The sequence below is a fragment of the Dermacentor variabilis genome, chromosome 5 (genome assembly GCF_050947875.1).
Source record: "Dermacentor variabilis isolate Ectoservices chromosome 5, ASM5094787v1, whole genome shotgun sequence".
In the NCBI taxonomy this organism is placed as follows: domain Eukaryota; kingdom Metazoa; phylum Arthropoda; class Arachnida; order Ixodida; family Ixodidae; genus Dermacentor; species Dermacentor variabilis.
The window spans coordinates 69,297,842-69,324,278 of NC_134572.1; the positions used below are offsets into that span (position 1 = coordinate 69,297,842).

The 26,437-nt window shown below is 47.5% G+C and overlaps 1 protein-coding gene across 1 annotated transcript in view; it reads right to left on the reverse strand.

Annotated features, from left to right (window-relative positions):
* Positions 1 to 5,025, reverse strand: part of LOC142582757 (CTD small phosphatase-like protein 2) — a 56,915-nt gene extending 51,890 nt beyond the window's left edge. Inside the window, exon 1 of the mRNA XM_075692779.1 lies at positions 4,885 to 5,025. The gene's annotated coding sequence lies outside the window, so the exon portion shown is untranslated. The remainder of the gene's footprint in view (positions 1 to 4,884) is intronic.
* Positions 5,026 to 26,437: the final 21,412 nt, after the last annotated feature.

The following is a 26,437-nucleotide window of genomic DNA, read 5'->3' on the forward strand; positions in this document are numbered from 1 at the left end:
CTCGGTGTTGACTGGTTCAGTGTGGATTGACAAGGCATATGATGTCTCTACCTTTCCCGGCATTCGATTTGCCTTAGCGAATTCTTCCGGAATGTGTAGACGTGTTTCGGCGGCTCGTGCAGACAGACGTAGGTGGGTCACGTCAAGACTGTCAAACGCGCAGACAGCTTTAGCCGCGTTGTGCATGACCTGCAGCTCAGGCAACTAAGGATAAGCCGCAGTGCGTCTGCTTTGTTACCGTGAGTGAGATGAATTCCAGAGCGTGTTTGGCTGATCAAACAGGAATTGCGAGCGACAGTAACTCACGACTCCTGTGGTACCGCGTGCCGTTGGTTACGGCATCGTAGCTTTGTTGAATGATGGTTATACAATAACGGGACCAGGGCAGCAGTGAAGACTTCGTGTTCATGGAAGAAACGGCTCAGGATCTCCTTATAAACGAGAACAAAGCCGCGACAGCGGAAATGCGGCGCCTTTTAACTGCTCTAAAAAAAGGTTACGTGATGGCAGCTTCCAAGTGACCTAGACGGCGTTTGCTGCGCCTGAACTTTGTAGTGCGGTCGTGTGGCTCGTACCACTGATCAAAACGAGTGGCGACACATTAATAATAATAAAAAGGAGGACAGCTGGTACGAGCAGCGCCACGTGCACTCTCGCTCCTTGAGCCACGACGGGCCACCGCATCTTCGAGACTGGGCACGACTTCGCGAATTCTAGAGCACAGCGGCGACAACGCGCGTTGAATACAATGCTGCCAGGCGGAGGAGTGAGCTCAGCCAGCGAGAAGGCGGTGTAGGGTCGCGGTTTTTCTCTCGCGGAATTGCCTCTCGTGACACAGGACAGATGAGTAGCGGTGGCAGAAGTGAAGCCAAGCGGTATAACACCAGTTGTTTTGCGACAGCTGCCTTGCGGACGCTGATTGCAGCGACTGCTCTTGCACGGGAGGGACTCGGCGGTTCCCCCGTCGTTCACTTACACCTCGACCTCTACTCGCAGTCAACGACGTCAAGCGGCGAAAGGGTTGTGCCCGGCACTCGCCTCCGCGCCGCGCGTCCGAGCGCTATCGGCCGATCTTTGTTTGCGCTCGGCTTCTTTTCCCGTCGCCCGCGTGCCAGCTCCGGAGAGCGCAGGTATAGGCCGAACAGCTGGGCGCACGCGGGCGGGTTCGAGCCGACGCGAAGATAAGCGTAGCCGCCGATTCGATGGTTCGAAGATACGGCAGGGCGAATGCGAGACGCGGTACGGCCCGCCCGTTCGCCGCTGCTTCCACACTGCAAGACGCGTCGCGAGATATATACCGTGCGGCGGGGATGATGTGATCAGACGTGCCAGTGAGCCGCGCGAATGTTTTCCAAGCCCTCGTCCAATGACCGTCGTCGAGTTGAGCCTGGGCCGGGTTCACGAAGCCTCCGTTCGTGAACCCTATATCGCTCTATAGCGATTGGCCGAATGCGTGGCACCTGTTGCCTCGGTTGGTCACTTGGGATGCGTCAGAGTTCGGGCGAACCCTTTCCTTACGAATATTGTACATTATACGTTGCGCTGTGAAACGGAAGCATGGTTCCAGTCGTGGGTTATAAATACAACTCAGTCTTCGAACAGGCTAATGTCAAGAAAGTGTCACTTCCTGCTGCACTGCTGAATAGCACAGGTCGAAAGGTACAAACCAATGAAAAGAAATTGTGGTTACCTGATCGTAATCTATAATAAGAGAAAAGAAATACGACCGAAGAATATATACCTATCATATATAGTGAATTAGTTCAAGGAGGGTGGTAGGTTCCTAGGATTTATGCTGTTTAATGCTTTTTTGCCCTCCTCGGGGTCACCAACAAGGAGCCGAAACGTGCACTCCTGCTCCCTATTTTCTCGCGTTCTGTCTATTCTCGTGTTAGCCGTGAAGACATAAGCGATGAGCTGCAAATGCCCCGAATCACCGGGCAACGTAGCGCTCGCAGTCTCAGGACTGTATAAGTACACCATTCGTATACGTTACCGACGCATATCTACTTTACAGGAACTCGTACGTTCCCAGCGGGGTGACCCCTGCCACCTGAATGTTTTCCGTGGCACTCTGCAGCGGTTTCGACAGCTTGCAGAATACACTGGCGAAGCCACGCGAGACACGCGTACATATTTCGGAACGGCACCCCATCAATCTCCAACATGCTAATTGTCATGCTGGATCGCGCCACATTATACAGTCCTTCCCTGCACAATCAGCGTCACGCAGCCTACATTTCGTAACGTCTCTTCTCGAGTACGTTCCGAGCACGGTCTTTTCTAGGAGCAGCCCAAGCGCAGGTGAACGCTGCGTGCTCCTGGCTGGAGAAAAAAAAAAAGAAGAGAGCAAAACCTAAAATTTCTATGGGCATTGAGTGCCTACGTAAATTTAGTGCTTCAATCACAATCTCGTCGAATCTAAAGTATCTTCTGAAGACTGTTTCCGCACTAAGGTGGCTCCATTTATACAAGAGCCGGAATTGTCCTTCGCTGGTACTACGGTCACTGAATTCGACGTTGAAAAGGGCAAACCGGTAATGCAGCAACTGAAGGAACAATAAAGTGGCATTGGCGTTTTTCATTTAGCACTGTGGAGACAGTCAGCTTTTGTTCCTTTCCTTCCTTTCTTTTCCCCTCAGAATGTATAGGAAGTTTTCGAGACACCAAACTTTCCACAGTGGATCGGGAGAGCCAATTGGCTCTTCTGAACCAAGCCCAGCGAGCCGCTCGTGCCAGTGGGGGCCCTGGAATGGGGGGTCCCAACCATCGTGCCTTATTTTATTTTCAATAAAGTTCTCACTCACTCACTCACTCACTCACTCACTCACTCACTCACTCACTCACTCACTCACTCACTCACTCACTCACTCACTCACTCACTCACTCACTCACTCACTTTGCCCTAACTCCACAATACTAAATTCAATTTTAATTGGGAGGTATTCTTAAGTGTCAATGTAGTGGTCATGTCCATTTCGTCTGCTGCTGAAGTTCTGATTGGCTGGGCTGGAATACGCGTGACAAGGAGACAGGCGCCCACAGCCAATCAGCACTTTAGCACCAGACGAAATCATGTCTACTAGGTGGACACTAACAAAATAGCACCCCCCCCACCCCCTCCTCCCCTTTTCTCTTTATATATACTTATTGAGAAGACAAATAATGCAGGTAACTTGCTCCATTTTGTGCTTCTAAAAACTGTCATTTGCCGCGTTTCCCGCAAGGTGTGAATTTTCGCACCTGTTGTAAACGGCACATGGCAAAGAGGAGATGTGCATTGCAACACGGTAAAAATTTACACTGGAAGCTTGCGCGAATGGTTGTCTAATACAAGTGTTGCAAAACGTAACACACATGCTTCACACTATGTATTCTGCTCAAGAGGGTCGCATAGTGAACACCTGAGGAGGCGAACAAGGTACCCTTCGCTCAAACATACGTTGGTGTGTTACGGCATACTGTTATTTCGAGAGCTAGCACCCGCTAGAACCTGAGACCAATACTCAGGCGAGCGCGTCACGTGACCAACGCATTCCTCTCGGATACGACTACAGCAGGCCGCGGGCGCTCGTTCTCCTTGTATCGAGAAAGCCCACGCAAGGCATCATCCGCGACATCAATACCGGGCGGCGGAACGCCTTGAAATCGGTCAGCCGATGAGTCATCAGCTGAGTCAACTGGCGTCCGGGGAGGCCACGAACTATCCAGCGCGTTAAACGTTTGAAACAGATGTTTTAAAACAGGCAGCTGTTTAGCTTTCTCTCTCGGTCGTCGCACGCACTGCGAACACAAGGGCGCAAGTTGCGCTCGCAATTATTCACTGTAGGGCACGCGTGCTGCGTGCCAGAAGTTCATCGGCACGAGCAACCTGTACTGCGCGCATGCGATCAGCGTTCGTGCAAAACGCGCGCTCGAGCGTTCACGAAAGTTTGCGCAAGCTGACCAAGAAACCTAGCGAAATAAAAACGCAAGTATAAACAAGAAACGTTCCTTTCCTTGTGGCGTAAGGAATCGTAAATTCCTATCATAGCGACGCTGCCCGGCCCACACCGCCTAAATAGAGGGGCTATTTTTAGGGTGACGCTCGAAGCACCACCGCCGCCACTTCGTTCGAACCATGCTCCGCGCATTTCAGCAGACACACGCGCGCGCCTGCCAAAACGTTTTGGCGGCTTTCGGATCAGCAAGTCATGTGCATGCATACCGGGACAACACGATGCAAACGTGATCGCGGCACCCCAGGTGAAAGCGAGACACCTTCCGCTCGTTATGCGGAGCACCCACGAATCGATTTCGAGACAGCGCTCATCGACCTACCGAGGCCTTCTGTACCGCCTACCTTCAACACCGCAAGTTTTGCCCTACGAGTCGCTCGGCGATCGTTCACACCGGCGCGATTGCGGGCAGGAAAATGAGCTCCCCAGCTTTTACAATATCCGAGGCAGAACATAATACGCCACCGTGCTGAAGCCAGCCCGTAGGAAGTCCGCCGCGGAAACTCGTCCTAGCAGACCGAAACAGCTGCGACGCTTGTTTGTTTTGGCGAAAGTTTTGAATCTTCAGACTGCTAACGTCTGCTCCTATGCGGCAGAGAGCCGCAAGGATACCGCCCGTGCTGACGTCGCAGACTATCGCCACGTTCGCAGTTGAGACACGACGCCGAATACGAGCCGTGCACGCCAGGTCGGTGAGAAAAAAACACAGCCGAGCTAACGTCTCCCGCCACAAGTAATGGCGCTAGGCCTAGGCATCTGCATCAGAATGTCAACCTTGGGTGCCGCGCTGTTAGCGGGGGCTTGTCCGTAGCCGTGTAGCCACCTGCGCCGCGGCTAGACCGCGACGCCATTTGACGAATCTAGGTCAAAAGCGTGCCCAACTTACCTGAGATTTCGCGCAGAACTTTGGCTACGATGCGCTGACGAAATTTTCAAGAAGTTCGGGTTGCTTTCGCGCCTCGCACCAGCGCTACGATGCCCGGATGAAAACGCACGCACATTCATTGAAACGTACGCACAAACAGGTGCGTTGCGCATGCGTCGCCCCTGGCGCGCGTCACGACGCCTGTCGGGAAGGTTTCGGTTTTGGATTTGCCGGTCGATCGCTCCGAAGCGACAGCCCGCCTGTTCGTGGTTGTTCGCGGGCTTTAGTACGATGTGATTTGTGTTTTCTCTGCGGTGCGTTGCTGTTCTGTGATTAGTAGGTGCTTCTCAGCGACGTTATCACAGAATGTTTTGGTTTAATATCAAAGTTTATTAGCTTTCTTTTTAATTTAGTACTTTACAATTTCTGGTTCAAAAGTAGATTTACATTTATTTTGACACGGCTTCCGCTTCCACTAAATTCAATAAAAGTTATATGCTTATAAGGCTGTTAGCGTGCATTTAAGTCCTACATAATCGAAGCTTGTTCAGAAATGTGGGTTTTGATTGGTGGGGTCCAATAAATAATAATTCTACGAGTCTTTGAGGAACACGCAAACGCGCAGAAGTATGCACAGCAATATTACTGCGTTGCTAAGTTTGTTTTCGTTGGAGTTGTTGACTTCTTCCTGGGCGTGTCCGATATCTCTTTGCGGCCTGTTCCTTGCTTTATAGACGTAGAAAATGTCTCAAAGAGACATATTATTGTATAATAAAGAATGTAAGGATAAGCCTGTCACACTTGTGATAAGCATTCAATGATTAATTATTTATCAGTAAAAAACGCTACACCAAAGCAACTAGTTGTAATGTGGCGCCATCTGAAGGCAACAAACAGAACGTTTTTGCCTCCAAGATCTCAAAACAACTGTAGTCTTAGAGGCTATTTCTGTCTTCTTTTTGTTCATACTAGATGGCGCAGCCTGTGTACTGTGTACTCCTAGGCTTGTGTAAGGCCTAGGAGGTTAGATTGAAGGGCAGCCAGTTGCGTAATTTTAGTTCAGCGGCCTCTTTAATAAATTGATTTTATATTCGCATAGATTGCATAGCATGCGCCAGCAATCATCTTATGTTACCCGCCGTGCCGGGTGTTGTTCTAGTACGATCTATTTCGCACGTAATGCCTGCTGCAAGTAGACTGAAACCACTGATTGAAACATTGAAATTTGCACCCTGTGCAACAGACGCAGATGCACTCTACCAATGCCTCCTTTACTAGATGCCTGCCGCGTCGCTAGTCTTCCTATTGGAGCGGAGGTTCCCGTAGTTCAGGGTAGTCGCGGAGAGACGGCGCTCGCAGCCGACCCACTTCCTGTTGCGGAGGAAGTGACGATTACTAGGCTGGCGCGCGCTCGACCAATGGCTTGACCAGAGACTGTGGGTCCTGTGCCTCCGGGATCGCATCAGACGCCGCTAAAATCTCGGAGGCATGGCTACGTGATTTAGGTTTGCAGCGGCCACCGCAGCTAGCGCTCGCAGCCGACCCGGGTTAACCCGGGTGGGGAAGAGTAAAGAGGAAAGGGGCAGGAACCAGCTTCTCGGCTCACGCGGCAGGCATCTAGTAAAGGAGGCATTGACTCTACCCACGTGAGGCACGTGCCGTGAACAGCCGTGGCGTAGCGCTGTCATTCCACTGAGTGAACGCGGCGGGCATCCTCAATACAAGTTGCGCCCACTGGGCATGCTGTGTAACCGGCGGCAGTGGCATAATTTTTCGCTCAGGCTGCATGTTTATTTAACAAAATAAATAAATAAATAAATAAATAAATACCGTGTGACAAGTATCGCGGCGCGATGAATTTGATGTTTTTTATAGTGGACTAAATTTTCCCTCTAAACGTAACCTAAAATTGAACATTTAGAGAATGGTTAATTATTTTTAGCTAACTTGCCTAAATAAATAGTGTGGATTCCTCAGGCTGTCGGCATTCAACACTGTATAACATTTATGCGCGTAGGTTGCATAGGTACCTTAGTCCCGGCTAACGTTAGCCGGGACACACGGGATGCTATCAGTTCTTTAATTTCACAGGACGAAAGTCAAGCTGCATACTGACCACTCCGATCATTGTCTTCAGCTGTGAGGTCACTGTTACGCAGATGACATCACCATGTGGGTGTCCAAAGGAACCCCGGGAATGGTGCAGGACATCTTGCAAGAAGCAGTGAACGCCATTGAAGAATTTCTAATTCCCACAGGACTCAGATGCTCACCTACCAAGTCGGAGCTGCTCGTACGCAGACCCACACAGAAGGGCCGCAGGTCATACTCGTCAGACTTCGATTATAATCAGGAAATTACCGCACGAACCACTTCGGGACACGCCATACCGTACGTCGACAAAATCAGAGTCCTGGGTATGATCGTAGAGACTAAAGACGTCAATGCCTCTACGGTTCAGAAGCTCATCACCAAAACCAACAACGCTATTGGGCTCATCAGAAGAATTGCCAATATACACAGGGGCCTCAAGGAACATAATCTTATCAAACTCATACAAGCGTTTGTCACCTGTCACTTCGCATACGTTGCGGCAATGTTCAATTGGACACGATCCGAAAGAGACAGACTGAATGCCCAAATCAGAAAGGTCACAAAGCAAGTCCTCGGCATTCCAACCAGCACCAGCAGCGAGAAGCTGGGGCACCTGGGCATGCACAACACCCTGGAAGAAATTGCCGAAGCCCAGCAGCGCGCCCAGCTTGCTAGGCTTTCGACGACGCTTCCGGGGCGCACGATCCTAGGGAAGCTAGGCTTTGCTCAAGGAAACATAGAAAAAGACTTTGCGGACCTCCCACGGGACATCCGTGCCAAGATCACGGTGCGACCTGTGCCCAGAAACGTACGCCCCGAAAACAACAGGGGCAGACGACAAGCGAGAGGACAATTCCTTCTTAACCAAGCCTTGGCGAACCGTGAACGCTCAGCTTTTAATTGTGGACGCGGCGGCATACACGGGAAACAAAGCTTTCGCAGTGGCGGTTGTGGACGGCCGCGGATCCACAAGATATGCAGCCACGGTAATTGCAAGGAAGCCTGAACAGGCCGGACAGGTTGCGATCGCTGTTGCGCTCACCGACGACAATCTTTCCCATATCCACAGTGACTCCATAGCCGCTATCAGAGCTTTCCAAAAGGGCACGTTCTGCGCACAGGCTCTCAGAATTGTTTCAAAGAAAGAGATTAAGAAACACTTCATATACTGGTTCCCGGCCCACTTAGGACCAAAGATCGGCGACGTCCCCAACCTTAACGAGGCGGCACACGAGGCTGCGCGCGCGCTTACAGACCGCGCGGCTTCACCCAACCACTCGGAGAATAAGGACGCGCCCACTACATACAATTAAATCACTAAACACTACTACCTACAACGCAGACAGTATATAGCACGCCACACCGCACGCTCACTCGAGCTCAAGCGGTTACGCTCAGAATGCTACAAACAGACACATACCCCACGCAAAACAGATTACACCATTACATGCCTGAGCTTTACGACAAGTCTTATTGCACCAATTGCAATACATTCCTTAATGTATATCATTTACTCTGGCCGTGCTCGCAAGCTCAGATAAACTCCGAACCGGACAAGCCCAAGTTTGAAGAAGCAATCCGGAGCGAAGAACTCGCTCCCCAACTCTGGGCCGTCCAGCAGGTCCACGACGCCGCCAGGAAACTCAGCCTTCCGGTTCCGTCGTGGGAGACGCCCACTCCATGAGAGCCCAAAGCTCTCGTGGCCTGCAGGACCTGAATAAAGTTGATTTCCTTCCTTCCTTTCTCTACCTGCTGCAATAGTAGCATGCTGTGGTTCTATAAAGGGCTAGCTGTGTTAGATTTCATCAGTTAATTACGCGAAGATTAAAAATAATTACGCGGCTTTAGAATTTTGCTAACTCAGGAAGACATCCCTCAGCAACGAATTTCATGGAAGAACCCGAATATGTTAAAAATTCTTCTCTCTCTCTCTCTCTTGGCTATGCAAATTCAACGCACATGTCGGATCTGATTCCGCCCCTTCTCGCCTATATGAAGTGGTACCTTTTGACCAAGCAACCTCTCGCGGCGTCCCTGCGTTTATTTTTTTTTCTTTCCCATTTTTCTTCGTTCTTTCTTTCTTCTTGCTTGTGCTATTGAACGAGCTTCACATCGTCCTTGCTCTAACGCGCACGCATTTGCTAACGTGAACAGCAATAACACCTTTTCCATTTATCGACGCGAAGGCAACATGCCTATTGCGGCGTGCAAACCGTTCCTCTCCACCTATAGCGACGACAAAGCATGGAACCAAGGTTTTGGTGATGCGTCAGAATTCGTTCTTGAACAGCTTGGCCAGTATACTTTGATCCAACTGGCGGATACACGTGTGACCGCCCAACGCGTCCCGGCAGGAATTTTCTGCGAGATAAATTCGCCCGTCGTTAGCAGTGGCTCGACGTGAATGAAGCGGTTAACGCGCGCATGCACGTCAGTGAAGAGCGGACGCCGCAAGCAGCTCATCAAGATGAACAAACAACCTGCAAAAGTTCGGCGCGTCGAGTGCGATTGCACTGCACGGTAAGTGTTGTTTTCTCTCGAGAGGTAGCGTGTGGCATGGGGCATACGTGCGGATATAGAAGGAGAGTGCACGCAACAATTTGTTTTGTCAGGCAAGTACAAACCCCATGCAAGCGATCGTGCGCGCGACGGCGTCGAGCGACGCCATGGAGACGGCTAGCTGTCGCGTACTAGTCGAAAGAAAGACTCGGAGTTTCGTATAATGCGACACCGCGAGTCTCGTGCGACGCATTCCGGTGGCATGCGTGGCGACATTCCTGGCTTGTTTTTCGTTTGGCCCCACGTAACTGCACAGCTTTTTTCCGCGATGCATGCGCGGTAACGCGTTCGTCATGGCAATGGTGAAAACCCTGCGATATATACGTGCCCGTAGTCTAAAACAGCGCCTAGACGTGCCTAATCAGTCGTAGAGGGCGGAAAGTGCGACTCGAATGCTTACGCCACTGGCTTCATGCTATTACCAGAACGCAGGCTTGCCTCACTGGTAAAATAGCGTGCGCGCCAAACCATGCAGTGCAACACATCGTGCATTCCGAGCCGGTTTGTGTAATCGACAGCACATCAAGGGTCTGACGCGAGGGTCGTTACAAACGCTGAGCACAACGCTCGAGGTTTAATTTCCGAAGTCGTTTTCGTCGACAAAACGGTTTCCAGTCTTTCGAACGCACTGCTGAAGTGTCTCCTTAACCGATACTATCGCCCATAACACCTGCAAAATTATCGTTCAGTCCTTCAAGCTCAGAAAGTTAACGCGGATCATGAAACGGAGCATGCACTACGCATGCGCTGCTGCCCTGCGGTGACGACGGCCCGATTTGGAATGCAGCTAGGAGCGAGGGCACGCGCATGCGCGGATCCGGGAGGGATGCCTAGATGTCATGTCCCCTCCCTCCAAATCTCAGGGTGCCTCGATGTCCTCCGGTTGAAATGTCCTCTTGTGTTGAAATCACCCATAATAACAACGGGATTGGAGCCGGTAGGGGTGATCCAACCAAAGGTGCATACTCTTGGCGTTTGCGGCACGATCTTCGTCCGTATTACGTGCCGCGCGCCGTCGCCGCGCACATTCCCGCTTCTGTCACGACGGTGTTCTTCGTAGGCGTGCTATTCTTCCGCAGTCGTCACCCTACGCGGCCTTTCCATTGCACGGGTGCAAGGGAACTGAGATTAGGTTACGTGGGTTGTCCCTTAGTTTGTCTATAGAGCCCGTGGCATCAAACCGCAACACATACTAAGCAGTGTCTATTCCGGTTTTACTTTCTTTATTACATATTTTTTTATCACAACGCGTTCTGACACTTCTCGCTATTAAATGCAACTCGGGCATACTCGGCGATACGCTTTTGCTTGATGCTTTAGCTCTTTTAGCGCTTGGTGCCCGCCATATTTTTTGCCTACGCACACAAACAGCCAGAACCTAGCGTATAACAGCTCCGCTGTGAAAAGTCACGACAATTCACATGATACGGGATATTCATAATCGGATTTCTACGCTCGAACCAAGCAGTATCGAAACCGAGTGCTCTAGAAATTTAAGAAAGGCTCTCCTGGGATGACGTCAGACGGAAACGCACCGTAACAAAGTGCGTGACGAAGTTTCAAGTGTATCGCGGCAAATACTGGTACGGCAGTCGTGGTAGATGCTTGACAGTCAAAACGAGCCTGTCAGTGTAACTGCCGTGACTGGACAAGACGTTCAATTTGACCCACCGCGGTGACTTAGCGATTCTGGTGTTGCGCGGCTAAGCACGAGGTCGCAGGAGCAAATCACTGCCGCGGCGGCCGCATTTCGATGGAGGCGAAATGCAAAAAACGTCCTTGTCCCGTGCATTATAGGGGCACGTTAATGATGCCCTGGTGATCAAAATTAATCAGGAGTCCCCCAATACGGCGTGCCTCATTATCGGATCACGGTTTTGGAACGTATAAAACCCGAGAATTCTTTCAAGACGTTCGGGTTCAACCTTCGCCGCGCTTTTCTTCGAGAGGTGTTTCCGTCTGTTGTGCTACCGGCGCGCTTGGTTTCAATACTGTCTGGATTGAGCGTTGAAATTAGATGACGATTATTTGGAATTAGGTGAGATATTTAAATACTACAAAAAGAAGAAAAGGAGATTAATCAAAATGTGACGTCTCTGAATTTCTGATGTAAAGAACTGCACCGAAGATTCTGATAAAAGGTTAATTGACAATTGTATACTTTTTAAACGTCTCTACTTAAAAATGCCACTTTCGCTGCGCTCATATATATATATATATATATATATATATATATATATATATATATATATATATATATATATATACTTTCTATATTAAAATATGTGTAGTCTTAAAACTAAATTCTGAGTACGCCGGAAGATCTAGAGGTACATATACCGCGGGTCAATTACAATGGCGCTGGGCGAACAAACAATATTTTTTTTTCTTAAGTGAGTCAAATTTAATGAAATTCGGGAGCGGGTCTTAAGTGCCAAAACCACGATTTGCTTTTGAGGAGCATCCGAGTGGAGGGACCGCAGAATAATTTTGACAACCTGGGTTACTTTAACTAGCACCCAATGCAAGGTATGCAGGAGCGTTCTTGCATTCCGAGCACATCGAAATGAGTCTGACTGACCTCACGCTCAACAGCGGAATGCCATAGGCGCTGAGCTGGCGCAACTTTCCTTTTCCTTTATTACTAACTTAGCTACCGCGCTTGGTGATCAACAGTGATCGAAGAAGCAGTTTATATCCCGCGCTTTTCCATTAAGAGAACTGCGCACATTGGAGACGTCTATAGGACCCAAAATTATGTGCACGCGATTTATGTCGTGATTTAATGTTTTATTGCAAAGAACACAGGTGCGCTCACCGGAACTACTTAGGGGTCGGTCGATGTTCAGTTCCACATGCTGAGCCGCGTCAATACGCGATGCAACAGCGATTAATTACTCGACACTTGCGATAGCAAGGCAAAGCAATTAAGCTTCGTTTCAAATCTGTAACATAGGCGGTTAAGATATTAACGGTATACAAAAAAATTGATATGTTCATAGGCTCTTTATAATAACGATTTTAACCAGGAAAACAATATGAGGCAGATTAGATAGAATTCTTAAAATTCTGAAAGGTACTGAAAATGCGGTGTTCTTAGAAGTCCGTAAACATATACATATTTTTTACAAATGTTTTTACATCTTTAAGAATGGCCACATCAGAACAAATGTTGTTCTGATGTGGCCCTTCTCGACCGGCACATGCACCGGCGCATGTGAGTGCATGTAGATCATTGCGCATACAATGTGCATGGCGACAAACTGTACTGCTTAACAATATGTATTTCAGTACCGCATGTTTTATTCTTGGAGCAGAACATGAGCGAGCAGTCGTGCATATTGTGGCGGGGGTTCCGGAACGTCTTTTATTTTCTGAGCTTCCATACTGGCAGCGTCCAAGCACTCGGCAACACATTGCGTGAGTGTGTATGTATATATGAAACAGTCTTGCACACGCGCGGAGTGAACACTTCAATACAGAAGCACCGATAACACTCTTTTGACGCGAGCAACGTCAGCACATATAATTTCTACTGTAGCTCTGTAGTATATGGGAAAAATTATTGCCGACGCAGAATGACCAACGTTGTCTCAACGCGAAGGCTTCATACACCACAAGAAGAGGATAGGGTGCAGCGCTGCTTCAGATGATTCAAAGGGAAAGCGAGAAATCGCAAAAAAAAAGAAGAAAACATCACATTTTCGCCTCAAGTGCGAAAAATGGGCAGCATGCAATTAGCTTGCATAATTGATGATGATGATGATCACATAATGCCCCAGAACCAACGTGAGGAATAGGCCAATATATTATAGTAGTTGGAAAAAATCATAAATTTTATATATACATACACAAAACCAAGCCAAATGAAGGAACCTCCTTAGTGGTATATACTACAGTCAACCTTGCAATATATATATATATATATATATATATATATATATCGCCCGCGTAATGCGCAGATGTGGGATCGTTCGCCACCTGTGTGAAGTTGGTTTTTCATCCACTTTCATTGCCATTCATTTATCATTTATTGAACTGAATTTATAAGTACAACTACTTCCCCCTATGTTGTCCTTGGTGTCCTTGTTTGTTGGCTTCTTGTGATATGATTAATAAATGCTAGGCGCCGAGGTTAACCCCCTTTCTTCTCATTCATTACATAACGAGTGTATCGCATCCGGCAACATTGATGCCTTCATGTGGCACGTGTGGGTTTATTGACCAGTTACCTTCACCCAAAAAGATCACGCACTCGTGACGCCTGCGGCAGAAAGGATATTCCACATCCACCGCCAAGGTTTGTGAGTGGTGGCGCTGGTTAACACTCTCAGGGTTAGTTCTAGTAGTAAAGCCCAAATACCCATGACAATGGGTGAGAAGACGGTGCCGCGGTAGCTCAATTGGTTACAGCATCTCACGTGTAATGCGAAGGCGTGGGATCGTTCCCCAGCTGCGGCAAGTTGTGTTTTCATCCAATTTCATTGCCATCAATTTATCGTTTCTTTCATTCAACTTGCAAGTACAAGTAATTTCCCCTATGTTGTCCTTGGTGTCCGCGTTTATAAGCTTCTTATGATTAATAAATATCGCGTCCCTCGGTTAATTTCCTTTCTTCTTGTGTATATAAATTTTATCGCTTGCGTTGTTCTTAGGAGGGTGGTGTCTATCCCCGGCGATTCGAAGTTTGGTTAATGATATGTCACTGTCAGGTCCCTATCGCTAATCTACACTTGCACAAATCTAGCCCGGCACTATCTCATCTATGCTCTAAATAAATTAAATAGAATCCATTCAGCGCAGCTTTTTTTTCTTCTGCCAGTGGTTTTCCAATACAACAGTAAAAAAAAAACGACTTTTCCAGGTTTCGCCTTCGTAATCTTGAGCTGACCTTATATTAGCCCTGCTTTGCTCTCTACCAAAGGGATAGCAAAGCAGGAATAGGAACGTTTGCCGAGCCGTCTATAATTACCTAGACAAAACAAATAGATTACCGTGTTATATGTTTCGTTACTTTAAAGAATGTCTATAACCCTCTCACATTTTTCTTTTTTCTTTTTGCCTACATCCTGATGTTATTTGTTACACAGAGTTTTTGTGTTCATTTATGATCGCAATTGCCGTCTGTTTATTATAGTATCTTTATGCAGCTAGGAACAAGAGGTCCCGAATGTTTGTACGAATGTTTGTACCCGAATGGTTCTGCGTCTCGACGCTATCGGGCTCATCGCGCTCCACTTACTTTTCTAGATTAACTAAGGTTCATGTTTGTAGCACAGGCACTATTTCCTCTATTTAACATTCTGTAGTATATAGCTTAACCTTCGGTGACCGGCCCTACTGTGTGTGACCCGTACTGTGCGTTCTACTCTATTACTTTGGCTTTGTCCTGTTGCTCTTTCTTTTCTCTTTCCTCCCCTCCTTCCTATCTTCCACTTCTGTGTTCCTATCACCTCCTTTCTGAAGAGTAGGCAGGCGTTATGCCCCTCCCGGTGGCAGTTGCCAGCCTCCTCCTAGCACTCCCTTTCCTGTCAAATGTATATATCTTTTCAAAACAAATAATAATAATAATATAAATGCACAGCAACGTGGTTCTCCTGCAGCGAAAATCATTCCCCTTGCACTAATTTTTCTCCCAGTGGACTACTTCTAACAGTGCATTCTCGAATCGAATAACAAAGAATGTTCCAAATGTATTCGAAATTTCGAATATTCGCACCGCCCTACTTATGTCACGTGTGGTTCCACGTTTATACACAAGTAAAAAGCAAGGAACCAGCTTGCCAAAAAACGTGCTATTGCTGCAACAGCACTCGTGACGTTGTGTGCAAGCGCCTCTGAAGAGCAGTTGCATAAAATAGGAAGGAATTTCGCTGTCTCTTCAGAGTGGTTTGGCGTTGCCTTTGCGACACTGTTCTCGATATGGAGTTCGAAACTCTTCACTGCGACCTTGACATGCCAGGCCTGATTCTCTTCGCGAGGCTCCTGATACGCGCACAAGATTGGCAAGAACTTGGAAGAAGCATGCTGGCAAAGTATTCGTTCCGTATTCTTTCTTGGCTACCCACTTTCCACCTGTGGCCTCCGGGATCCGCAGTGATCTCGGAAGCCACGTTCCGTCATCAGGAACGTGACCGAAGGACGTAGAATGCGGAAAGAAACCCACACTCGGAAGGGCATTAACTCACGCAGGTGCGAACCCGGGGCTACAGTCCGCTTTCCCTTCTCTCGACAGAGGGAAATAGCCTTTTATTTCCGTGGCCTTCTTGCAGTGGGTTTAAGTCTTTTCTTTACTAGGCCTCTCTTTGCTTTGTCCGAGTCGCGCGGATCCTACACCGCTGCTCGTAAGCTAACCGCACCTTTCCTATTTTTATTATGAGAAATATCTCTCTCTCTCTCTCTCTCTCTCTCTCTCTCTCTCTCTCTCTCTCTCTCTCTCTCTCTCGCTATCCCCTTATGTGGGGAGCCAATCGTTTGGTTGTTCTTTTCATCTGGCGCTTCAATAATGCGGACCAATGTCTTCCGTAGACGTAACGTTTACAAAGTCTTGGCGACACAGGGGCAAAGAATTGAAGCGACCCTTTGTTTATTTCGCTGCTGTCGTTCTCTCAGTCTTCTTTTTTATTATTAATATTGTATTTCTTTTGGACGTCTTTATTTAAGGGGCTCGCTTTTATTGTAACGACGGGAGTCGCACCCTCGTCAAGGGGGCGCTGTCGTGTATTCTTTGTTTTCCCCACTCTCCCAATGGCAGGAGGCACGTCGAAGGAGGGGAGCCACATAGGTACCGATGTTATTGATCCGCATGCCTTTTCTGCGCGAGCGTGCGTGCGTACAAAAAGTGCCACTGTAGCGTCTCTTCGAAACATTCGTGCTACGCACAACCGTAGCCCCATGCAGCTACCGTACACACTCATTCCTTTCTTTCTTTCTTTTTTTCTTTCTTTCTTTCTTTCTTTCTTTCTTTCTTTAATTTTCTTCTTTCTTAATGTCGTTTGCAGAGATGGGTCCTTAACAGCCCTTCCTGGTTATAAAAGGAACTGAAAGACTCTGAACGGGGACCAACAATGCAAACGCTCTCAGCCATGTTCCCCATATTTAAGGCGCCCTCGCATTCGTGCTGGTTGCGAGCCCTCAGATCGGCTTTCTCACTGGCTTTAGAAACTTGTACAACAGTAGTACATTTCCTTTTATACCTTCGGCACTTGTTTTGGAGGCACCGACATTTTATTTGCTCTTCTGTTTCACGCCGCTTCGCTTCTTCCGTGGTTGAACCTTGGTGTGTTAGCAAATATGAACATTGAAACTGCGCCCTTGTTTCCCCTGAAATATGTACGGGAGGCAATGTTTACCGGCTGGTGCTTTTTGGGTTATTGTCACGCATATACTGTATTGCTTTCGTTTAGGGACACTTGTCATTTATCACAACAGTTGCATTCGTCTATTAGTTAAATGTTAGTTCAACGAATTTTGGTCACTCATTGTCTTAACCTCAGTATGTATGATGCAATCCTCAGCAAACATCCTTGATTCAACGGAGGCGAAAAATGACGTCATTGGTAATAAATTACGGCCGAACTCATCTCACGGTGACTGTCGATGGTATATGCGAGTAGCATACGAGCAGTGTAGCAAAACCATAATTCTGAGGTCGCGTTTATCTGTAGTGGTCATTCTAAGAGAGAGAGAGAGAGAGAGAAGGCAGGATGGTTAATCAGATGCGAATTTCCGGTTAGCTACCCTGTACCGCGGAGAAGAGAGAGAGGAAGAACAACGAAAAAGAAGAGCTGGAAGGGCATAACTGTTAGAGGCGTTCACACAGGCCGGTGGATCTCAAGAAGCACAGTAACGCTTGCACAACCTTCTGATGCGATGATCATCCTCATCGATGTTGTAGAGAAAGAGAGAGAGAGGGAAGGAAATGCATGGAGGTTAACCAGACGCACGTCCGGTTTGCTACCTTGCACTGGGGGAAGGGGTAATGGACTGTAAAAGAGAGAAAGAAGGGAAGAGGGAGAGAGAGAGCACCAATCGCGCGCACACTCGAAGTAGCACACCAAGCCTACTAACGCTCGCGGCGACCTGTCGACTTCAAATACTGTAACAACGCCTTCGTAGCTTTCTGCGCCAGCGACGCACGCGACCATGATCCACGAATCTTGGCTTCTCAAAACGGTCTTGAGTCTAGTCGGTTTAATTCTATCCGGAGAGGATGGCGCTGGACGTCACAAGGAGAACAAAAACGAAGGAGATGTTCAATGTTTTCTTCGATGCCGAAGGAGTCACACGTAGGTGTGTCTGACATTCCAATGCGGGACGGTGTTGTAAAATTATTTCTTGGTTGTGCATGGCGGAAAGCGATTGTCTCGGCACATTGTACTATACGGGCACTGGCACAGGACATGACGAATCGATTCTTCTTTGCCACAATGGCCACATCCTACGGTATCGGCTATTCCTATGCGGTGCGTGTAAGTATTGATAAATGCGACTACCAACCAGAGTCTACACAAAAGGGTTGCGTCTCTTAGGGGAAGTCTTGGGGGAAGTCGAATGCTTAAAGTTGGATCCAGGGTGTACAATCGGGTACGCATGGAATGTGGTTCATTCCACTGTGCATTGGCGTGCAAGTATTCGGAACATCCTTGCAGCATCTGTCCTAAACAACAAAATTGGGAGGCGGCGGTCTTCTGCATGGGTTAAAGGAGCAGCTTGGTCGGCATGTTTATTGCTGTTAATATCACAGTGACTTGGTAGCCAACGAAAAATGACTTCATGTCCTTTCTCATTCAGATTGTATGTGACTTCTGTAATTTCGAACACCATCTGCTCATGCGGACCGCGCCGTAAGGCTGATAATAAAAAAGAAAAGAAAAGAAACACCGCAGTGTTGTCTTCGAGTTGCAGAAAATTGACCATTTGTATGTTGAGTCGTCATTAATAAAGCGTAATGCGGCGCAAAGTGCTGTGAGTTCTGCTGCAGTCGACGTTGCCAAGCGAGACGTCTTGAACTTGATAGTGGTGGCTTTTTCTGGAACGAACACAGCTGCCGTAGAGCTGTTCGGCAGGACAGAGCCGTCGGTGTATGTGTGTGTGTAATTCCGGTACTTCTCATGTAACAGAAATGACGTAAGCTGTTTAAGAGCCGGCAATGATATAACTGCTTTCTTTCCGGACTGCAGCTATTGTCAGGTTGACATTTGGCTGAATGAGGCACCAAAGAGGAGTCGAAGGTTTCGCCGCACGTGTGATGCAATGTGGTATATGGACTCACGATATGTGGATACCATTCGGCAGAACGAGGAACGTGGTCTCTTCGCAGGATAGAGAGGCTAGATGATGGCGAGGAGTCCGGGCAATGTGCCTTGCGGGCACCCTCATTTACGCTTCAGCTCGAATGTCAATAAAATGAAAAAGGCTCTCTTGAAAACCTAGAAGGCATAATCAAAGCTGCTACTCAAAACGCGTCGAAACAATGCTCTTCAATTTCTAAGATGCAAATCTTTATGCGAGTCGCTTGATCCACACTAGCCTTTATCTCAAATATCGAGAATCGTCCGCGGCCTACGAACATTGCCACAGCAGCATCGCCCCTTCAAGTGCCTTGCTCTCCACCAAAGTCGACGTGAAACTGAAGCAGCAGAATACTTCGGCGTGTGTTGCCGGTAAGGAGTCTGCGTTCACCACGAGTAATCTAAGAAACACGCCGATCTCAAGAGATTCATGGATGGACAATCTGTTCTCTGTAGAGGAGCTTCAGCAGCTTTGACAGCATGCAGACGTTCCTCATCGCATGGATCTGGTGGTGTCACTTAGCTGGCCCTGTGTGACCTCGGTCAAACAGCTCGACGTGTCCTAACCATACACGCAATGGATTGGTTCCTTCTTCATGGAAGCCCAGCCGCCTCATTCCTCTGCTCAAATCAGGTAAATCTCGCCTGGACCTGGCCTCCTGTCGCCATATCGCACTTTCCAGATGTTTTGGAAACGTGATGGAGAGGATGGGTACTGACTCGCCTAGTGTGGTAGCTGGAGCAGAACGAGGTTTACCCGGTTGCCATGACCGGCTTTCGGGGGAACGCTCCTCCATATATAACGTGATCGACTTTTTCTTGTCTGTGCAGCAGCAAAAAAGCCCAAAGAGATTATCTACGGCGATGTTCTTGGACGTGAAAGGCGCATACGACAACGTACCTCATGAAGCTATTCCGGATGCCTTGGGGAACATTGGATTGGGAAGCTGTGTATAACAATGAATTTACAGCTATCTAAAGGGCAGAACCTTCATTGCGCAAACAGAAGATGGTAGAACAACGCATAATTGTATTTGTCGCGGTGTGCCTCAAGGTGAAGTCCTGAGCCTCACTCTTTTTAACCTTGCGATCATTGACCTTGTTGATGTACTTCCGCCGTCCGTGCATCTCTCAGTATACGCAGAAGACATCTGCATCTGGGCATCAGGGGTGACGCGTCTACACGTACGCGCCATGCTTCAGAGAGCTGCTACACTGACGTCAAACTATTTTCAAGGGCGGGAACTAGAGCTGTCATCTGAGAAGCGCTCGCTTGTTGCCTTCACGCGCAAGGCGATGGGCCCATACGTCATTAAAATCAATGGACAGGCCATTGGTTATGAGAAGACCTACCGCTTTCTGGGAGTAATAATAGATCGCGACCTGTCCTGGAGCCCTCACATTGCCTACATGAAAAAGAAACTCACCATGGTCACCTACGTGCTGAAATTTCTTGAGGGAAAATCGTGGGGCGTATCTGTACGAGCGCTGCTTCAACTTTCTATAGTGTAGTTTTACTCAGGTTCATGCGCTACAGCTTACCTGTGCTGGGCAGGACCCGAAGAACATACGTGCACGTCCTCCAGTCAATTCAAGCTCAAGCACTGCGAATATGCCTTGGCTTTCCAAGACTTGCATCTTCAGCAGTGACTGTCGTCATCGCGCATGATCACTCAATCACAACGTATATTCGCGTTGATGCCTTAAGAATGCACATGAGACATTTCGCCCGGATTCAATCACATCACCTTGCCTCACTTCGTGCTTCTAGGCCGCACTCTGCGTTCAGCAATATTATTGCTTCTCATTGTTCAGGGCTTTCCTCAAAATTCACGCTTGCAGCAAGACCACCATTACCATTGTGAACACCCGTGCACTTAGATTTAGGTGCATGTTAAGGAACCCCAGATGATCGAAATTTCCGGTGTCCCCCACTACGACGTGCCTCATAATCAGCAAGTGGTTCTGGCGCTTAAAACTCCAAATTTAATTACCGTTGTGGTGCCTACATCCCCTCGAAGCCCTCCCAACCATTCCTGGAATCCAAATGAAAACACAATCGTCATTTTTAGCCCTACAATAAGCCACACTACACTGCTCGTGCATGAGAAATACAGCGGACGTCTTCACAATTACACGGATGGTTCAGTTTCTTCTTTACACGACAAATCCAGCCCTTGGTTCAACAAGTCTCTTCGCAAACTAAGGAATAGAAAGAAGCGTTCTTATAACAGGGCTAAACGCGTGCGCACTGCTGAGGCTTGGAAGATATACAAAGACAGTTTAAACAATTACTGCTCAGCGATATCTTCCGCCAAAGATAAATATTACTCTCAAGACCTACCATCGCTGCTAACTTCCAATCCTAAGAAATTTTGGCAAACCATATCTCCGACAAGAGATACTAACACTATAACTTTGCACGGAACAGAAAACATACCTATTTCTAGCGCCGATTGCCCCACCGTATTCAACACGTTTTTTTCATCTGTTTTCACTCAGGAGGACCTTTCCAATGTTCCAACTTTTCCTGAACTTGATGCCGCATACATGGAACCAATCGACATCACTGTTGAAGGCGTTAAATTACTCATTAGTAACCTCAAAATATCTACTTCCGCCGGTATTGACAACATTAATTCTAAGATTTTAAAGAACACCATCGCTGCCTCAAGCAAGATCTTATGTCATATTTTTCAACAATCTCTAGCATCTGGAAAGTTACCCACCGATTGGTTAATAGGAAAAATAATACCAATTCACAAATCTGGAGATGTTCATACACCTGACAACTATCGGCCCATATCTTTAACCTGCATATGTTGCAAAATGCTCGAGCACATAATCACTTCCCACGTCTACAGCCACCTAGAAGCTCACAATTTCTTTTTTTTCTAATCAGCATGGTTTTAGGAAGGGATTTTCTTGTGACACGCAATTGTTCGAACTAACGACTGACTTGCACTTTAACATGGACTGCAACCTTCAAACTGACTATATCTTTCTTGACTTTTCTAAAGCTTTTGACCGAGTGCCCCATTGTCGCCTAATTTCTAAATTATCTGCCCTACGACTTGACTCTTTAACATTATCCTGGATTCGTAATTTTCTTTCTTTTCGAGAACAGTTTACTGTTGATAACAATTTCTCTTCCTCGCCTTCTTCTGTTAGCTCTGGTGTGCCACAAGGCAGCGTCCACGGCCCCTTACTCTTCTTAATCTACATTAACGACTTGCCCACCCAGATTACTTCCTGCATGCGCCTTTTTGCCGATGACTGCATAATCTACCGTCCTATTCACACGACTGACGATCACTTGAAACTTCAAGCAGATCTTAACCTTATCGCTAATTGGTTTAACAAATGGCTCATGACACTAAACTTTACAAAGTGCGAGGTGATGTGCTTCAGCCGAAAATGCGTGAATTCTAAATTTTCGTATCATCTTAATAACACTATGCTTTCCCACACTTCATCATATAAGTACCTTGGAGTTGTTCTTACAGAGAATCTTTCATGGGCCCCACACATCACTTCTACATGCGCCAAAGCATCACGTTCTCTTGGCTATCTACGACGGAATTTACGAAATGCCCCGCCAAACATTCGAAAACTCGCTTTCCAAACATTCATTTTGCCACAGTTAGAATTCGCCTCCCCAATTTGGTCCCCTCATCAAAATTACCTAATAAATATGACGGAAATGATACAAAACAGAGTAGCCCGTTTCATATCCCGTAACTACAGTATAAACTCGAGCATTACACAAATTAAACTAGACCTACTGTTGCCGCCATTAGATATCCGCCGCAACATCGCTCTTCTGTGCTTATTCCACAAATATATTTACACTAATAAACGAACCCGGTTGCAATTACAAATACCCCACTCTTTTTCACGCAGATTACATAATCAGTTCAGTTTCATGCGCATATACGGTAAAACAAATGCATTTAATTCATCGGCACTACCACGTGCCATCCGTCTCTGGAACGACCTCCCTGATAACATAGCCTCCATATCTAATCCCGACACGTTCCGCTCTCAGTTACTCATGCTTTTCCCATTTAATACCGTTAACGAGTGACCAATCTAGTGTATGCTATCGTGCATTCTTGCCATGTTGTATATCATTTTCATAAACGGTATTCCTTGCTCTGTTAACAGTAACAAGTGTTCGCGTGCCTTCATATATTGCTTTGTATTCCTAGTGCCTTCAATATTGTGAAATACGGTAATTTTCTTATAGCACTGTTCCTGTTGGCAATTTGTACTTTTTATACATTTTACTGTTTAATATGCCCCCCCTTACTTTATGCCTTGCCATAGGGCCTGTAAGGTGCTTTTGAATAAATAAATAAATAAATAAATAAATAAATAAATAAATAAATAAATAAATAAATAAAGATCAGCAGGAGCAGTGGCTATACCCGCGAAGTCCGACACCAGAAAATTCAAGGCATCGCATTTCACATCATCGACGGCTGCAGGACCAGCCGCGCTCCGTGCTGCTCTAGAATTCGTAATTGAAGAACCGTCACAGACATGGCCAATCTTCTTCGACTACAAACTTCTTCTTCTTCTTCGACTCTTCAGTGTAATATGTCGTCATTTCTTCATGGACCGAATGAACAAATAGTCGCTGACATAAGACTCCTTGATCACCACGCAACATATAGTTTATCAGTGGATACCGGGCCATTGCGGTATCTACGGAAACGACCGCGCAGATGAGTCAGCCAGATTTGCTCATGATGGCCTCCATTGTGTAGCTACACCGTTATCTGGAACAGACGCAGCTACAGGGCTTCGTTCGCTCGCACGTGAGCTTACACTTTCACAGTTGAACTCGACGGAATTTACCAACGCTCGTCTCTGAACTTGGACCCGAATCTACGGCTGCATCTTCCGTCAGGACTAGCTAAAGCTGAGAATACGCTTCTGTGCCTCTTGTGGCTTGGCGTGGCCTCCACGAATCCTTACTCATTTCGAATTTAAATAGCCAACACCCCTACATGCGAGAAATGGGGGGGGGGGGGCGAGAAAATAGTTGCCCACCTTTTCTGTGAGTGCCCCCCTTCAGTGCGCCCAGTAAAGAAGTTTCAAGAGTGTTAGGTAGTCTTGACAAACGCCCTTTGTCGGAGGAAAGCGGCCTGGGGCACTGGCTGAGACCATCCTATAAGCACAGAAGGCTTTGAAAGTGTTGTTGCGCTTCTTGCCGGGAATTAGCCATAGAGACAGAACTTAAGCAATGACGTATTCTGCTTTCCTTTTTTTCTCTTTTTTTGCTAGTCTTTTCTTATTTTGTAATATCTCTTTTCTGTTATCTTTTATTCCACTTACACCCTTTCTCCAGCACAGGGTAGCCAGCCCGTCTGAAAACGGGCTAACCTTGCTGCCTTTCCGTCTAGTCGTGCTTCCTTCCTTCCTGGCTGCCTCACAAAAATACGAAACGATGTCTACTGAGGCGAAAATAGAGACCCAAGTGGGAGTGTACTGCAGCACGTCTTCTAGGTTCAAACCGCCATTACTCGCGAGGCACGGCATTCGCAAGGCGCGTGAGCGCGCGCTTTCGTGCGCCGGCGCGCGTATACGTGTAGTTTGGCCTTTAATGTTATACGGGCGCCTCTGGCGCGTTTGCGCCGTCGCCGCTGTTGGCCATCAGTAACGTTAGTGGTAAACGTCAAGCGAAGTTTATTTAGTCCGTTCTTTGCACGCTAAAACGGACGCCGATGGTATTCCGTCGGTCTCATCTCGGGCACCATCGCGATGATGGTGATGGTGCCCAACGCCGTTGGCGGTGCTCCTCATAGCACCAGCTTTCTGAGACGCTTTCAGCGCAACCCTAAACATTGCTTTCCCCCCACTTTTCCGCGTGGGGCATGTATGTTTTTTAACCTATTTCGTGGGCCAATCTCCGAGATAGTGTATTCTAAATGTAAATGCACTGGAGTCACTGTGTATATGCCATTGGGTACGAGCTGCAGGGTATGTGCCCCTGGGTATGTGCCCCTGTGGCCAATGGGTATGTGATGACTGTGATGATGATCTTAACTGATGGAAAAAATTTGGAAGGCAATTTACCCCCCAGTTGACGTTGATCAAACGTTGTAGCTCCAGCACATCTTTCACAATATATAGTTCAATTTATATGGTAGATATACACCCACTCTCACCTCCAACTGGCTCAGGAAGACTGAATTTCGTCGACATCAACTAGATGGTGAATGGCTTTTTAAATTTTTACTGCCTGCACACTTCATGGGACAATTCCTTGCGAACCTTTCGTTTTGATTCTTGTTCTGTGCTTTGGTGTTCTGATGCTTGCGCCGCACGGAAATGTTTGAGTGTTGCTTCTCGTTCTGTAATTCAACACGCAAGCGTTCTGGTGGCGCCTCATTTCACAAGTTAGCCACTTACCTGCTCCTGCGGCAACGATGACTGGCAAATATATCCCGAAAGGACTTTGTTTTCAGCGGCAACTTTCCATTCTCGGTCGTGTGCAGTCGCCACTTCAAACAAGAAGGAAACAGGAAAGACCATAAATTAAGGAAGCTCGTAACCGGACCGGACCCGCGACTTCGAGGATGACGTAGGCCCTCGTCGGGGCGCGCGAGCACCCAACTGCAGGCATAAATAAAGTTGCCTCCAATCCAATCCAATCCAATCCTGGGTGCCCATTCGATAGGGCATCATCTGTAATGAAGCCCCGGAGCATATCAGCAAAACACAGAGCCACTTCCTCCTGGGGCAGGAAAATGGCGGCGGCAAATTAGTCGGAGAAATTTGTTCCGAGTGATATACCGCTTACAGAAACACCAGAAACAGTGCGGCAGACGGGAGGCTTGACCAAAGTTTAAGGTCTGCCGCTGTCCAAGGCTTGGACCCCAAGTGAATAGGTGTTGCTCCGTCGTCGGAGTCCAAGTATAGCTGTGCGGGGGTGGAGGTTTGGATTCGGAATCAGCATTCACGCAGCTCGAGTGGCTGCAGTGTCAACCCGGGTGCAAAATTGAATTCTGGGGTTTTACGTGCCGAAATTATGAAGCACGCCAGAATGGAGGACTCCGTAATAATTTTGACGACCTGGGGTTCTTTAACGTGCGCCTAAATCAAAGTATACACGAGTATTCTCGCATTTCGCCCTCGTCGAAATGCGGCCGCTGCGGCCCGAATCAAACTCGCGACCTTGAGGTCCATATAGTGCAACGCCATAACCACCATGGGATGCCGCAGCGGGTCATTACAGCTATTGATCGATCATCCGTATTAGTGCCCTTTCCTTCAATCATGTGGCACCAACCGATCGCCCAGACACTCAGCACATTTTGACAAGGTTAGATGATTTTAACGCATAATAAAGGGTAGCTTGTAGTATGTATAGGACGTAAATATGAAAGTGCTCATTAATTTCTAGCTCATTTAATGGTAGAAGTTTATTTCTGCGATTTGCGCCAGCAAGTGTCATAATCAATACCGTGGCTCTCCACTCCATTCTTGTCATGCACCGAATCGGTAACGGTATGCATATATATCGTCATTAAAGATTTCCGTTGAAGTTCACGCGTATAGGCCATGCAATTGGGCCACACAAACGTAAATCAGCAGTGATGTAAACTATAGTTTATCTA